The 14,797-nt window shown below is 39.0% G+C and overlaps 10 non-coding genes across 10 annotated transcripts; all 10 read left to right on the plus strand.

The window, feature by feature from the left end:
• The first annotated feature begins 756 nt into the window (after positions 1-756).
• TRNAL-UAA (transfer RNA leucine (anticodon UAA)) lies at positions 757-839 on the plus strand. Its single transcript has one exon. It is a non-coding gene; the product is annotated as a tRNA-Leu (tRNA).
• Positions 840-1,807: 968 nt separating this feature from the next.
• TRNAL-UAA (transfer RNA leucine (anticodon UAA)) lies at positions 1,808-1,890 on the plus strand. Its single transcript has one exon. It is a non-coding gene; the product is annotated as a tRNA-Leu (tRNA).
• Positions 1,891-2,977: 1,087 nt separating this feature from the next.
• Positions 2,978-3,060, plus strand: TRNAL-UAA (transfer RNA leucine (anticodon UAA)). Its single transcript has one exon. It is a non-coding gene; the product is annotated as a tRNA-Leu (tRNA).
• Positions 3,061-7,729: 4,669 nt separating this feature from the next.
• On the plus strand, positions 7,730-7,812 carry TRNAL-UAA (transfer RNA leucine (anticodon UAA)). Its single transcript has one exon. It is a non-coding gene; the product is annotated as a tRNA-Leu (tRNA).
• A 967-nt stretch (positions 7,813-8,779) lies between these two features.
• On the plus strand, positions 8,780-8,862 carry TRNAL-UAA (transfer RNA leucine (anticodon UAA)). Its single transcript has one exon. It is a non-coding gene; the product is annotated as a tRNA-Leu (tRNA).
• Positions 8,863-9,829: 967 nt separating this feature from the next.
• TRNAL-UAA (transfer RNA leucine (anticodon UAA)) lies at positions 9,830-9,912 on the plus strand. Its single transcript has one exon. It is a non-coding gene; the product is annotated as a tRNA-Leu (tRNA).
• A 967-nt stretch (positions 9,913-10,879) lies between these two features.
• On the plus strand, positions 10,880-10,962 carry TRNAL-UAA (transfer RNA leucine (anticodon UAA)). Its single transcript has one exon. It is a non-coding gene; the product is annotated as a tRNA-Leu (tRNA).
• Positions 10,963-11,946: 984 nt separating this feature from the next.
• Positions 11,947-12,029, plus strand: TRNAL-UAA (transfer RNA leucine (anticodon UAA)). The gene has a single exon. It is a non-coding gene; the product is annotated as a tRNA-Leu (tRNA).
• Positions 12,030-13,094: 1,065 nt separating this feature from the next.
• Positions 13,095-13,176, plus strand: TRNAL-UAA (transfer RNA leucine (anticodon UAA)). The gene has a single exon. It is a non-coding gene; the product is annotated as a tRNA-Leu (tRNA).
• A 967-nt stretch (positions 13,177-14,143) lies between these two features.
• TRNAL-UAA (transfer RNA leucine (anticodon UAA)) lies at positions 14,144-14,226 on the plus strand. Its single transcript has one exon. It is a non-coding gene; the product is annotated as a tRNA-Leu (tRNA).
• Positions 14,227-14,797: the final 571 nt, after the last annotated feature.

Genomic DNA, 14,797 nt, shown 5'->3' on the forward strand with positions numbered 1-14,797 from the left:
GGGCATGGGTAAGAGAGAATCTCAATATTATATTATTACTCAAATTAAGGGGTGTTTTCTAAGTTTGGGGTGTGTAAACAGGCTCTTTTGAGTATCCAATAAAGTGAAAACCTATGATATTAAACATTATTTAACTTGTAACTCTGACCATGTTGTATATCTGCTACAGTCCCCTCACAATTTTTTGTACAGCTCTTGTGCGAATTGTGGTAATTTTAAAAAGCATAAAAAGTCTTGTGTGTTTTTAAACTGGTGGAGTCTTACCACTGTCTACCATATCTGCTACAGTTCCCTCACAATTTTTTGTACAGCTCTTGTGCGAATTGTGGTAATTTTAAAAAGCATAAAAAGTCTTGTGTGTTTTTAAACTGGTGGAGTCTTACCACCGTCTACCATCCATTTACCCATAGCGATATGTTGCTGTCACATTGACTTTAATTATGTGGTCATGGCATTAAAGAGATTAAAAGGAATTGGATACAGTCATAGAAGTCCTCGATATGTCATACACGACTTTTCAGGTCAATACCAAAAATACAGCCGATTTTAAATTAGTATCCATATGAGTTTGGGCTTCTGACTAGCGCGACCTCATAAAAAGCCAGAACATGGTGAATAGTCAGAAAATTCCACAATATTCTACAGTTCATACCGCTTGAATTTATGCTCAAACTAGGATGGTCTTCATTGTTTTCTAAACTCATAAGGCTCACCTGCACTGGCACTCACCTGCATTGGCTCTCACCACCATATAACACCAGGACGGCCGAGTGGTTAAGACGTTGGACTTAAGATCCAATGGATTTGTATCCACGTGGGTTCGAACCCCACTCCTGGTAAAAATTTTAACCTACGGAGTTTCCTAAAAAAGAGCAGTCAGAGAATAATAAAAAACAGGATAACTGTTGCACTTTATCGTGGCCTTTCTTATATAAGAAACCACGATTTAACTGTGGGGATGCCTGCAGAATAAACCAAAATTAAAAGCTCCTCCGTTGTTTTCGTTTCGACGTTCCTGTATTCTAAATGATAAATTGGTGAAATCTGATTTGGGCATGGGTAAGAGAGAATCTCAATATTATATTATTACTCAAATTAAGGGGTGTTTTCCAAGTTTGGGGTGTGTGAACAGGCTCCTTTGAGTATCCAATAAAGTGAAACCCTATAATATTAAACATTATTTAACTTGTAACTCTGACCATGTTGTATATCTGCTACAGTCCCCTCACAATTTTTTGTACAGCTCTTGTGCGAATTGTGGTAATTTTAAAAAGCATAAAAAGTCTTGTGTGTTTTTAAACTGGTGGAGTCTTACCACCGTCTACCATATCTGCTACAGTTCCCTCACAATTTTTTGTACAGCTCTTGTGCGAATTGTGGTAATTTTAAAAAGCATAATAAGTCTTGTGTGTTTTTAAACTGGTGGAGTCTTACCACCGTCTACCATCCATTTACCCATAGCGATATGTTGCTGTCACATTGACTTTACTTATGTGGTCATGGCATTAAAGAGATTAAAAGGAATTGGATACAGTCATAGAAGTCCTCGATATTTCATACACGACTTTTCAGGTCAATACCAAAAATACAGCCGATTTTCAATTAGTATCCATATGAGTTTGGGCTTCTGACTAGCGCGACCTCATAAAAAGCCAGAACATGGTGCATAGTGAGAAAATTCCACAATATTCTACAGTTCATACCGCTTGAATTTATGCTCAAACTAGGATGGTCTTCATTGTTTTCTAAACTCATAAGGCTCACCTGCACTGGCGCTCACCTGCATTGGCTCTCACCACCATATAACACCAGGATGGCCGAGTGGTTAAGGTGTTGGACTTAAGATCCAATGGATTTGTATCCACGAGGGTTCGAACCCCACTCCTGGTAAAATTTTTAACCTACGGAGTTTCCTAAAAAAGAGCAGTCAGAGAATAATAAAAAACAGGATAACTGTTGCACTTTATCGTGGCCTTTCTTATATAAGAAACCACGATTTAACTGTGGGGATGCCTGCAGAATAAACCAAAATTAAAAGCTCCTCCGTTGTTTTCGTTTCGACGTTCCTGTATTCTAAATGATAAATTGGTGAAATCTGATTTGGGCATGGGTAAGAGAGAATCTCAATATTATATTATTACTCAAATTAAGGGGTGTTTTCCAAGTTTGGGGTGTGTGAACAGGCTCCTTTGAGTATCCAATAAAGTGAAACCCTATAATATTAAACATTATTTAACTTGTAACTCTGACCATGTTGTATATCTGCTACAGTCCCCTCACAATTTTTTGTACAGCTCTTGTGCGAATTGTGGTAATTTTAAAAAGCATAAAAAGTCTTGTGTGTTTTTAAACTGGTGGAGTCTTACCACCGTCTACCATATCTGCTACAGTTCCCTCACAATTTTTTGTACAGCTCTTGTGCGAATTGTGGTAATTTTAAAAAGCATAAAAAGTCTTGTGTGTTTTTAAACTGGTGGAGTTTTACCACCGTCTACCATATCTGCTACAGTTCCCTCACAATTTTTTGTACAGCTCTTGTGCGAATTGTGGTAATTTTAAAAAGCATAAAAAGTCTTGTGTGTTTTTAAACTGGTGGAGTCTTACCACCGTCTACCATCCATTTACCCATAGCGATATGTTGCTGTCACATTGACTTTACTTATGTGGTCATGGCATTAAAGAGATTAAAAGGAATTGGATATAGTCATAGAAGTCCTCGATATGTCATACACGACTTTTCAGGTCAATACCAAAAATACAGCCGATTTTCAATTAGTATCCATATGAGTTTGGGCTTCTGACTAGCACGACCTCATAAAAAGCCAGAACATGGTGCATAGTGAGAAAATTCCACAATATTCTACAGTTCATACCGCTTGAATTTATGCTCAAACTAGGATGGTCTTCAGTGTTTTCTAAACTCATAAGGCTCAGCTGCACTGGCGCTCTCCTGCACTGGTTCTCACCACCGTACAACACCAGGATGGCCGAGTGGTTAAGGCGTTGGACTTAAGATCCAATGGATTTGTATCCACGTGGGTTCAAACCCCACTCCTTGTATAAGTTTTAACCTATGGAGTTTCCTAAAATAGAGCAGTCAGAGAATAATAAAAAAAGGATAACTGTTGCACTTTATCGTGGCCTTTCTTATATAAGAAACCATGATTTAACTGTGGGGATGCCTGCAGAATAAACCCAAATTAAAAGCTCCTCCGTTGTTTTCGTTTCGATGATCCTGTATTCTAAATGATAAATTGGTGAAATCTGATTTGGGCATGGGTAAGAGAGAATCTCAATATTATATTATTACTCAAATTAAGGGGTGTTTTCTAAGTTTGGGGTGTGTGAACAGGCTCTTTTGAGTATCCAATAAAGTGAAAACCTATGATATTAAACATTATTTAACTTGTAACTCTGACCATGTTGTATATCTGCTACAGTCCCCTCACAATTTTTTGTACAGCACTTGTGCGAATTGTGGTAATTTTAACCCCTTCCTGCCGGATCACGTATATAAACGTCATTAAAATCGGTGGCTTACCGCCTTTTCACGTAAATGTACGTCATGGAGATGAAGCTGGCTCAGGAGCTGAGCCAGCAACATCACCACCGGGTGACAGCTGTATGTTACAGCTGGCACCCTAAGGTATCGGCCAGGACCGGAGCTAGCCTCCGATCCGACCGATTAACCCCTCACATGCTGCATTCAATAGAGATCGCAGCATGTGAGGAGTTTATAGCCACCGGCACCCCAGCAACGTGATCGCTGGGTTGCCGGTGGCTGCAAAGGCAATCGGAGGGCTAATGCTTACCTCCCGATCAGCCTGTAACGGAATCCTCCTATGCCCCGTCGTCGGCGGGGCCCAGGAGGCTTCCGGTAACATCGGCAAGATGGCGCCGGCTCAGCTTCCGGCTAAGAAGCTGAGCCGGCGTCATCAGCAGTGGGTGTCCGCTGTATGTTACAGCGGACACCCTGATCTATCGCCAGGAACCGGAGCTAGCTCCGATTCCTGGCATTAACCCCTTCGATGCAGCGATCCATTGTGATCGCTGCATCCTAGAGGTTTGTAGAAAATCGGCAGCCTTGCCATGCGATGGCAAGGCTGGCGACTGCTACCATGGCAACAGGAGCCCTAACAATGGACTCCTGTCTGCCATTACGTAAGCTGATTAGGCCCCGCCCAGAGGCGGAGCCTGATCGGCTTGCTGTCAGTGAACAACTGACAGTTCCAATACATTGCACTACATAGGTAGTGCAATGTATTAGAACATCAAACAAATAGTTGGACATTCAAGTCCCCTAGTGGGACTAAAGAAAAGTGTAAAAAAAAAGTGTAAAAAAAGTAAAAATAAAAGTTGGAAAACATACAATAAAAGTTTCAAATAATAACACAAAACACAATCGCCCTTTTTCCCTTATAAGTCATTTATTATTGAAAAAAATAATAAAGCCATACATATTTGGTATCGCAGCGACCGTAACGACCTGAACTATAAAAATATTATGTTATTTATCCAGCGCAGTGAACGCCGTAAAAAAACAAACTCAAAAACACTGCCATAATTACTGTTTTTTTGGTCACTGTCTTCCAAAAATTGAAATAAAAAGTGATCAAAAAGTCGCATGTATCCAAAAATGGTACCGATAAAATCTATACCTCGTCTCGCAAAAAAACAAGCCCTCACACAGCTCCATCGATGAAAAAATGTAAAAGTTATGGCTCTCACAACTTGGCGACAGAAAAAATACATTCTCTTTCCAAAAGTAATTTTATTGTGCAAAAAGTTATAAAAAAGTTCTATAAATTTGGTATCGCCGGAATCGTACTGACCCGCAGAATAAAGGTAACATGTAGTTTATAACGTACGGTGAACGGTGTATATAAAAAAAAAAGTGGCACAAGCTGGGCATGACATATTTGACACTGAATTGGCATATCTAGGGAAACATTTTAATTTGTACCTTCCGCAGCGCAATCATTTATGGAAAAGACACGTGGGGTGAAAATGCACACTACACCTCTTAATAAATGCCTTATGGGGTGCAGTTTCCAAAATGGGGTCACTTCTCAGGGGTTTCTTTTATTATTTCACATCAAAGCCTCTGCAATTGTGAACCAATACTTTATAAGTCGCCAAATTAGGCCTCAATTTTACATGGTACTCTTTCACTCCTGAGCCCTGTCGAATGTCCAGGCAAAAGATTAGGGCCACATGTAGGGTGATTCTAAAACAGGGAAACACCGCATAATAATTGAGAGCTGTCTTGTTATGGTGGCACAAGCCGGGCACCACATATTGGCGTATCTAAGGAAAAATTCCCATTTTCATTCTCCCACATCGTGTGCACACGAATTTCTGCAAAACACCTGTGGGGTTAACATGCTCACTACACCCCTAGGTGAATACCTTGAGGGTGTTGTTTCCAAAATGGGGTCACTTCTGGGGGGGATCCACTGTTTTGGTCCCACAGGGACTTTGCAAATGCAACATAGCGACCAGAAACCAAATGCAGCAAAATCTGTACACCAAAAGCAAATGGCGCTCCTTCCCTTCTGAGCCCTGCCGTGTGCCCAAACAGCATTTTACGACCACGTGTGGGGTATTGCCGTACTCCAGAGAAGTTGCTTTACAAGCGTTGGGGTTCTTTTTTTCCTTTATTTGTTGAGAAAATTAAAAATTTGGAGCTAAAGCTACGTCTTATTGAAGAAAAAGGATTTTTTTTATTTTCACTGCCCAATTCTAATAAAATCTATGAAAAACTTGTGGGGGCAAAATGCTCACTACACCCCTAGATGGATTCCTCAAGGGGTGTCGTTTTCTCAATGGAGTCACTTTTTTGGCGTTTTCACTGTTTTGGTACCTAAGGGGCTTTGCAAATGCGACATGGCCTCCACAAACCATTCCTGCTAAATTTGAGCTCCAAAAGCCAAATGGCGCTCTTTCCCTTCTAAGCTCCGCCGTGTGTCCAAACATCCGTTTATAACCACATGTGGGGTATTGTTTTACTCGGGAGAAATTGCTTTACAAATGTTGTGGTGCTTTTTCTCCTTTACTCCTCGTGGAAATTAGAAAAAATTAGCTAAACCTACATAATCTTTGAAAGAATGACGATTTTTATTTTCACGGCCTACTTCCAATAATTTCTGCAAAAAACCTGCGGGGTCAAAATGCTCACTATACCCCTAGATAATTTCCTCAAGGGGTGTCGTTTCCAAAATGGGGTCACTTTTGGTGGATTTCCACTGTTTTGGCACCGAAAGAGCCCTTGAAACCTGACATGGTGCCTAAAATATTTTCTAATAAAAAGGAGGCCCAAAATCCACTGGGTGCTCCTTTGCTTCTGAGGCCGGTGCTTCAGTCCATTACCACACTAGGGCCACATGTGGGATATTTCTAAAAACTGCAGAATCTGGGCAATAAATATTGAGTTGCGTTTCTCTGGTAAAAACTTCTGTGTTACCAAAAAAATAGAATAAAAATGAATTTCTGCAAAAAAAAATGAAATTTGAAAATTTCACCTCTACGTTGCTTTAATTCCTGTGAAACGTTTAAAGGGTTAAGAAACTTTCTAAATGCTGTTTTGAATACTTTGAGGGGTGAAGATTTTAAAATGGGGTGACTTTTTGGCGGTTTCTAATATATAAGGCCCTAAAAGCCGCTTCACAACTGAACTGGCCCCTGTAAAAATAGCCTTTTGAAATTTTCTTGAAAATGTGAGAAATTGCTGCTAAAGTTCTAAGCCTTGTAACGTCCTAGAAAAATAAAAGGATGTTCAAAAAACGATGCCAATCTAAAGTAGACATATGGGGGATGTTAATTAGCAACAATTTTGTGTGGTATAAATGCCTGTCTTACAAGCAGATAAATTTACATTTAGAAAAATGCTAATTTTTGCAATTTTTCACTAAATTTTGGTGTTTTTCATTGAATTTATCGACCACATTTTTCCACTATCATAAAGTCCAATGTGTCACGAGAAAACAATCTCAGAATCGCTTTGATAGGTAAAAGCGTTCCGGAGTTATTACCACATAAAGTGAAATATGTCAGATTTGAAAAAATGGGTCTGGTCCTGAAGGCCAAAATGAGCTTGGTCCTGAAGGGGTTAAAAAGCATAAAAAGTCTTGTGTGTTTTTAAACTGGTGGAGTCTTACCACCGTCTACCATATCTGCTAGAGTTCCCTCACAATTTTTTGTACAGCTCTTGTGCGAATTGTGGTAAATTTAAAAAGCATAAAAAGTCTTGTGTGTTTTTAAACTGGTGGAGTCTTACCACCGTCTACCATCCATTTACCCATAGCGATATGTTGCTGTCACATTGACTTTACTTATGTGGTCATGGCATTAAAGAGATTAAAAAGAATTGGATACAGTCATAGAAGTCCTCGATATGTCATACACGACTTTTCAGGTCAATACCAAAAATACAGCCGATTTTCAATTAGTATCCATATGAGTTTGGGCTTCTGACTAGCGCAACCTCATAAAAAGCCAGAACATGGTGCATAGTGAGAAAATTACACAATATTCTACAGTTCATACCGCTTGAATTTATGCTCAAACTAGGATGGTCTTCATTGTTTTCTAAACTCATAAGGCTCACCTGCACTGGCGCTCTCCTGCACTGGCGCTCTCCTGCACTGGCTCTCTCCTGCACTGGCTCTCTCCTGCACTGGCTCTCTCCTGCACTGGCTCTCTCCTGCACTGGCTCTCAGCACCATATAACACCAGGATGGCCGAGTGGTTAAGGCGTTGGACTTAAGATCCAATGGATTTGGATCCACGTGGGTTCGAACCCCACTCCTTGTAAAAGTTTTAACCTACGGAGTTTCCTAAAAAAGAGCAGTCAGAGAATAATAAAAAAAGGATAACTGTTGCACTTTATCGTGTCCTTTCTTATATAAGAAACCACGATTGAACTGTGGGGATGCCTGCAGAATAAACCCAAATTAAAAGCTCCTCCAATGTTTACGTTTCGACGTTCCTGTATTTTAAATGATAAATTGGTGAAATCTGATTTGGGCATGGGTAAGAGAGAATCTCAATATTATATTATTACTCAAATTAAGGGGTGTTTTCCAAGTTTGGGGTGTGTGAACAGGCTCTTTTGAGTATCCAATAAAGTGAAAACCTATAATATTAAACATTATTTAACTTGTAACTCTGACCATGGTGTATATCTGCTACAGTCCCCTCACAATTTTTTGTACAGCTCTTGTGCGAATTGTGGTAATTTTAAAAAGCATAAAAAGTCTTGTGTGTCTTTAAACTGGTGGAGTCTTACCACCGTCTACCATATCTGCTACAGTTCCCTCACAATTTTTTGTACAGCTCTTGTGCGAATTGTGGTAATTTTAAAAAGCATAAAAAGTCTTGTTTGTTTTTAAACTGGTGGAGCCTTACCACCGTCTACTATCCATTTACCCATAGCGATATGTTGCTGTCACATTGACTTTACTTATGTGGTCATGGCATTAAAGAGATTAAAAGGAATTGGATACAGTCATAGAAGACCTCAATATGTCATACACGACTTTTCAGGTCAATACCAAAAATACAGCCGATTTTCAATTAGTATCCATATGAGTTTGGGCTTCTGACTAGCGCGACCTCATAAAAAGCCAGAACATGGTGCATAGTGAGAAAATTCCACAATATTCTACAGTTCATACCGCTTGAATTTATGCTCAAACTAGGATGGTCTTCATTGTTTTCTAAAGTCATAAGGCTCACCTGCACTGGCGCTCTCCTGCACTGGCTCTCACCTCCATATAACACAAGGATGGCCGAGTGGTTAAGGCGTTGGACTTAAGATCCAATGGATTTGTATCCACGTGGGTTCGAACCCCACTCCTGGTAAACGTTTTAACCTACGGAGTTTCCTAAAAAAGAGCAGTCAGAGAATAATAAAAAAAGGATAACTGTTGCACTTTATCGTGGCCTTTCTTATATAAGAAACCACGATTGAACTGTGGGGATGCCTGCAGAATAAACCCAAATTAAAAGCTCCTCCAATGTTTACGTTTCGACGTTCCTGTATTTTAAATGATAAATTGGTGAAATCTGATTTGGGCATGGGTAAGAGAGAATCTCAATATTATATTATTACTCAAATTAAGGGGTGTTTTCCAAGTTTGGGGTGTGTGAACAGGCTCTTTTGAGTATCCAATAAAGTGAAAACCTATAATATTAAACATTATTTAACTTGTAACTCTGACCATGGTGTATATCTGCTACAGTCCCCTCACAATTTTTTGTACAGCTCTTGTGCGAATTGTGGTAATTTTAAAAAGCATAAAAAGTCTTGTGTGTTTTTAAACTGGTGGAGTCTTACCACCGTCTACCATATCTGCTACAGTTCCCTCACAATTTTTTGTACAGCTCTTGTGCGAATTGTGGTAATTTTAAAAAGCATAAAAAGTCTTGTTTGTTTTTAAACTGGTGGAGCCTTACCACCGTCTACTATCCATTTACCCATAGCGATATGTTGCTGTCACATTGACTTTACTTATGTGGTCATGGCATTAAAGAGATTAAAAGGAATTGGATACAGTCATAGAAGACCTCAATATGTCATACACGACTTTTCAGGTCAATACCAAAAATACAGCCGATTTTCAATTAGTATCCATATGAGTTTGGGCTTCTGACTAGCGCGACCTCATAAAAAGCCAGAACATGGTGCATAGTGAGAAAATTCCACAATATTCTACAGTTCATACCGCTTGAATTTATGCTCAAACTAGGATGGTCTTCATTGTTTTCTAAAGTCATAAGGCTCACCTGCACTGGCGCTCTCCTGCACTGGCTCTCACCTCCATATAACACAAGGATGGCCGAGTGGTTAAGGCGTTGGACTTAAGATCCAATGGATTTGTATCCACGTGGGTTCGAACCCCACTCCTGGTAAACGTTTTAACCTACGGAGTTTCCTAAAAAAGAGCAGTCAGAGAATAATAAAAAAAGGATAACTGTTGCACTTTATCGTGGCCTTTCTTATATAAGAAACCACGATTTAACTGTGGGGATGCCTGCAGAATAAAACCAAATTAAAAGCTCCTCCGTTGTTTTCGTTTCGACTTTCCTGTATTCTAAATGATAAATTGGTGAAATCTGATTTGGGCATGGGTAAGAGAGAATCTCAATATTATATTATTACTCAAATTAAGGGGTGTTTTCTAAGTTTGGGGTGTGTAAACAGGCTCTTTTGAGTATCCAATAAAGTGAAAACCTATGATATTAAACATTATTTAACTTGTAACTCTGACCATGTTGTATATCTGCTACAGTCCCCTCCCAATTTTTTGTACAGCTCTTGTGCGAATTGTGGTAATTTTAAAAAGCATAAAAAGTCTTGTGTGTTTTTAAACTGGTGGAGTCTTACCACCGTCTACCATATCTGCTACAGTTCCCTCACAATTTTTTGTACAGCTCTTGTGCGAATTGTGGTAATTTTAAAAAGCATAAAAAGTCTTATGTGTTTTTAAACTGGTGGAGTCTTACCACCGTCTACCATCCATTTACCCATAGCGATATGTTGCTGTCACATTGACTTTACTTATGTGGTCATGGCATTAAAGAGATTAAAAGGAATTGGATACAGTCATAGAAGTCCTCGATATGTCATACACGACTTTTCAGGTCAATACCAAAAATACAGCCGATTTTCAATTAGTATCCATATGAGTTTGGGCTTCTGACTAGCGCGACCTCATAAAAAGCCAGAACATGGTGCATAGTGAGAAAATTCCACAATATTCTACAGTTCATACCGCTTGAATTTATGCTCAAACTAGGATGGTCTTCATTGTTTTCTAAACTCATAAGGCTCACCTGCACTGGCGCTCTCCTGCATTGGCTCTCACCACCATATAACACCAGGATGGCCGAGTGGTTAAGGCGTTGGACTTAAGATCCAATGGATTTGTATCCACGTGGGTTTGAACCCCACTCCTGGTAAAAGTTTTAACCTACGGAGTTTCCTAAAAAAGAGCAGTCAGAGAATAATAAAAAACAGGATAAGTGTTGGACTTTATCGTGGCCTTTCTTATATAAGAAACCACGATTTAACTGTGGGGATGCCTGCAGAATAAACCCAAATTAAAAGCTCCTCCGTTGTTTTCGTTTCGACGTTCCTGTATTCTAAATGATAAATTGGTGAAATCTGATTTGGGCATGGGTAAGAGAGAATCTCAATATTATATTATTACTCAAATTAAGGGGTGTTTTCTAAGTTTGGGGTGTGTAAACAGGCTCTTTTGAGTATCCAATAAAGTGAAAACCTATGATATTAAACATTATTTAACTTGTAACTCTGACCATGTTGTATATCTGCTACAGTCCCCTCACAATTTTTTGTACAGCTCTTGTGCGAATTGTGGTAATTTTAAAAAGCATAAAAAGTCTTGTGTGTTTTTAAACTGGTGGAGTCTTACCACCGTCTACCATATCTGCTACAGTTCCCTCACAATTTTTTGTACAGCTCTTGTGCGAATTGTGTTAATTTTAAAAAGCATAAAAAGCCTTGTGTGTTTTTAAACTGGTGGAGTCTTACCACCGTCTACCATCCATTTACCCATAGTGATATGTTGCTGTCACATTGACTTTACTTATGTGGTCATGGCATTAAAGAGATTAAAAGGAATTGGATACAGTCATAGAAGTCCTCGATATGTCATACACGACTTTTCAGGTCAATACCAAAAATACAGCCGATTTTCAATTAGTATCCATATGAGTTTGGGCTTCTGACTAGCGCGACCTCATAAAAAGCCAGAACATGGTGCATAGTGAGAAAATTCCACAATATTCTACAGTTCATACCGCTTGAATTAATGCTCAAACTAGGATGGTCTTCATTGTTTTCTAAACTCATAAGGCTCACCTGCACTGGCGCTCTCCTGCACTGGCGCTCTCCTGCACTGGCTCTCACCACCATATAACACCAGGGTGGCCGAGTGATTAAGGCGTTGGACTTAAGAACCAATGGATTTGTATCCACGTGGGTTCGAACCCCACTCCTGGTGAAAGTTTTAACCTACGGAGTTTCCTAAAAAAGAGCAGTCAGAGAATAATAAAAAAAGGATAACTGTTGCACTTTATCGTGGCCTTTCTTATATAAGAAACCATGATTTAACTGTGGGGATGCTTGCAGAATAAACCCAAATTAAAAGCTCCTCCGTTGTTTTCGTTTCGACGTTCCTGTATTCTAAATGATAAATTGGTGAAATCTGATTTGGGCATGGGTAAGAGAGAATCTCAATATTATATTATTACTCAAATTAAGGGGTGTTTTCCAAGTTTGGGGTGTGTGAACAGGCTCTTTTGAGTATCCAATAAAGTGAAAACCTATAATATTAAACATTATTTAACTTGTAACTCTGACCATGTTGTATATCTGCTACAGTCCCCTCACAATTTTTAATTTTAATTTTAAAAAGCATAAAAAGTCTTGTGTCTTTTTAAACTGGTGGAGTCTTACCACCGTCTACCATATCTGCTACAGTTCCCTCACAATTTTTTGTACAGCTCTTGTGCGAATTGTGGTAATTTTAAAAAGCATAAAAAGTCTTGTGTGTTTTTAAACTGGTGGAGTCTTACCACCGTCTACCATATCTGCTACAGTTCCCTCACAATTTTTTGTACAGCTCTTGTGCGAATTGTGGTAATTTTAAAAAGCATAAAAAGTCTTGTGTGTTTTTAAACTGGTGGAGTCTTACCACCGTCTACCATCCATTTACCATAGCGATATGTTGCTGTCACATTGACTTTACTTATGTGGTCATGGCATTAAAGAGATTAAAAGGAATTGGATACAGTCATAGAAGTCCTCGATATGTCATACACGACTTTTCAGGTCAATACCAAAAATACAGCCGATTTTCAATTAGTATCCATATGAGTTTGGGCTTCTGACTAGCACGACCTCATAAAAAGCCAGAACATGGTGCATAGTGAGAAAATTCCACAATATTCTACAGTTCATACCGCTTGAATTTATGCTCAAACTAGGATGGTCTTCATTGTTTTCTAAACTCATAAGGCTCACCTGCACTGGCGCTCTCCTGCACTTTCTCTCATCACCATATAACACCAGGATGGCTGAGTGGTTAAGGCGTTGGACTTAAGATCCAATGGATTTGTATCCACGTGGGTTCGAACCCCACCCTGGTAAAAGTTTTAACCTACGGAGTTTCCTAAAAAAGAGCAGTCAGAGAATAATAAAAAAAGAATAACTGTTGCGCTTTATCGTGGCCTTTCTTATATAAGAAACCACGATTTAACTGTGGGGATGCCTGCAGAATAAACCCAAATTAAAAGCTCCTCCAATGTTTACGTTTCGACGTTCCTGTATTCTGAATAATAAATTGGTGAAATCTGATTTGGGCATGGGTAAGAGAGAATCTCAATATTATATTATTACTCAAATTAAGGGGTGTTTTCCAAGTTTGGGGTGTGTGAACAGGCTCTTTTGAGTATCCAATAAAGTGAAAACCTATAATATTAAACATTATTTAACTTGTAACTCTGACCATGGTGTATATCTGCTACAGTCCCCTCACAATTTTTTGTACAGCTCTTGTGCGAATTGTGGTAATTTTAAAAAGCATAAAAAGTCTTGTGTGTTTTTAAACTGGTGGAGTCTTACCACCGTCTACCATATCTGCTACAGTTCCCTCACAATTTTTTGTACAGCTCTTGTGCGAATTGTGGAAATTTTAAAAAGCATAAAAAGTCTTGTGTGTTTTTAAACTGGTGGAGTCTTACCACCGTCTACCATCCATTTACCCATAGCGATATGTTGCTGTCACATTGACTTTACTTATGTGGTCATGGCATTAAAGAGATTAAAAGGAATTGGATACAGTCATAGAAGACCTCAATATGTCATACACGACTTTTCAGGTCAATACCAAAAATACAGCCGATTTTCAATTAGTATCCATATGAGTTTGGGCTTCTGACTAGCGCGACCTCATAAAAAGCCAGAACATGGTGCATAGTGAGAAAATTCCACAATATTCTACAGTTCATACCGCTTGAATTTATGCTCAAACTAGGATGGTCTTCATTGTTTTCTAAAGTCATAAGGCTCACCTGCACTGGCGCTCTCCTGCACTGGCTCTCACCACCATATAACACAAGGATGGCCGAGTGGTTAAGGCGTTGGACTTAAGATCCAATGGATTTGTATCCACGTGGGTTCGAACCCCACTCCTGGTAAAAGTTTTAACCTACGGAGTTTCCTAAAAAAGAGCAGTCAGAGAATAATAAAAAAAGGATAACTGTTGCACTTTATCGTGGCCTTTCTTATATAAGAAACCATGATTTAACTGTGGGGATGCCTGCAGAATACACCCAAATTAAAAGCTCCTCCAATGTTTATGTTTCGACGTTCCTGTATTCTAAATGATAAATTGGTGAAATCTGATTTGGGCATGGGTAAGAGAGAATCTCAATATTATATTATTACTCAAATTAAGGGGTGTTTTCCAAGTTTGGGGTGTGTGAACAGGCTCTTTTGAGTATCCAATAAAGTGAAAACCTATAATATTAAACATTATTTAACTTGTAACTCTGACCATGGTGTATATCTGCTACAGTCCCCTCACAATTTTTTGTACAGCTCTTGTGCGAATTGTGGTAATTTTAAAAAGCATAAAAAGTCTTGTGTGTTTTTAAACTGGTGTAGTCTTACCACCGTCTACCATATCTGCTACAGTTCCCTCACAATTTTTTGTACAGCTCTTGTGCGAATTGTGGTAATTTTAAAAAGCATAAAAAGCCTTGTGTG

The sequence above is a fragment of the Rhinoderma darwinii genome, chromosome 4 (assembly GCF_050947455.1).
Source record: "Rhinoderma darwinii isolate aRhiDar2 chromosome 4, aRhiDar2.hap1, whole genome shotgun sequence".
Lineage (NCBI taxonomy): Eukaryota > Metazoa > Chordata > Amphibia > Anura > Rhinodermatidae > Rhinoderma > Rhinoderma darwinii.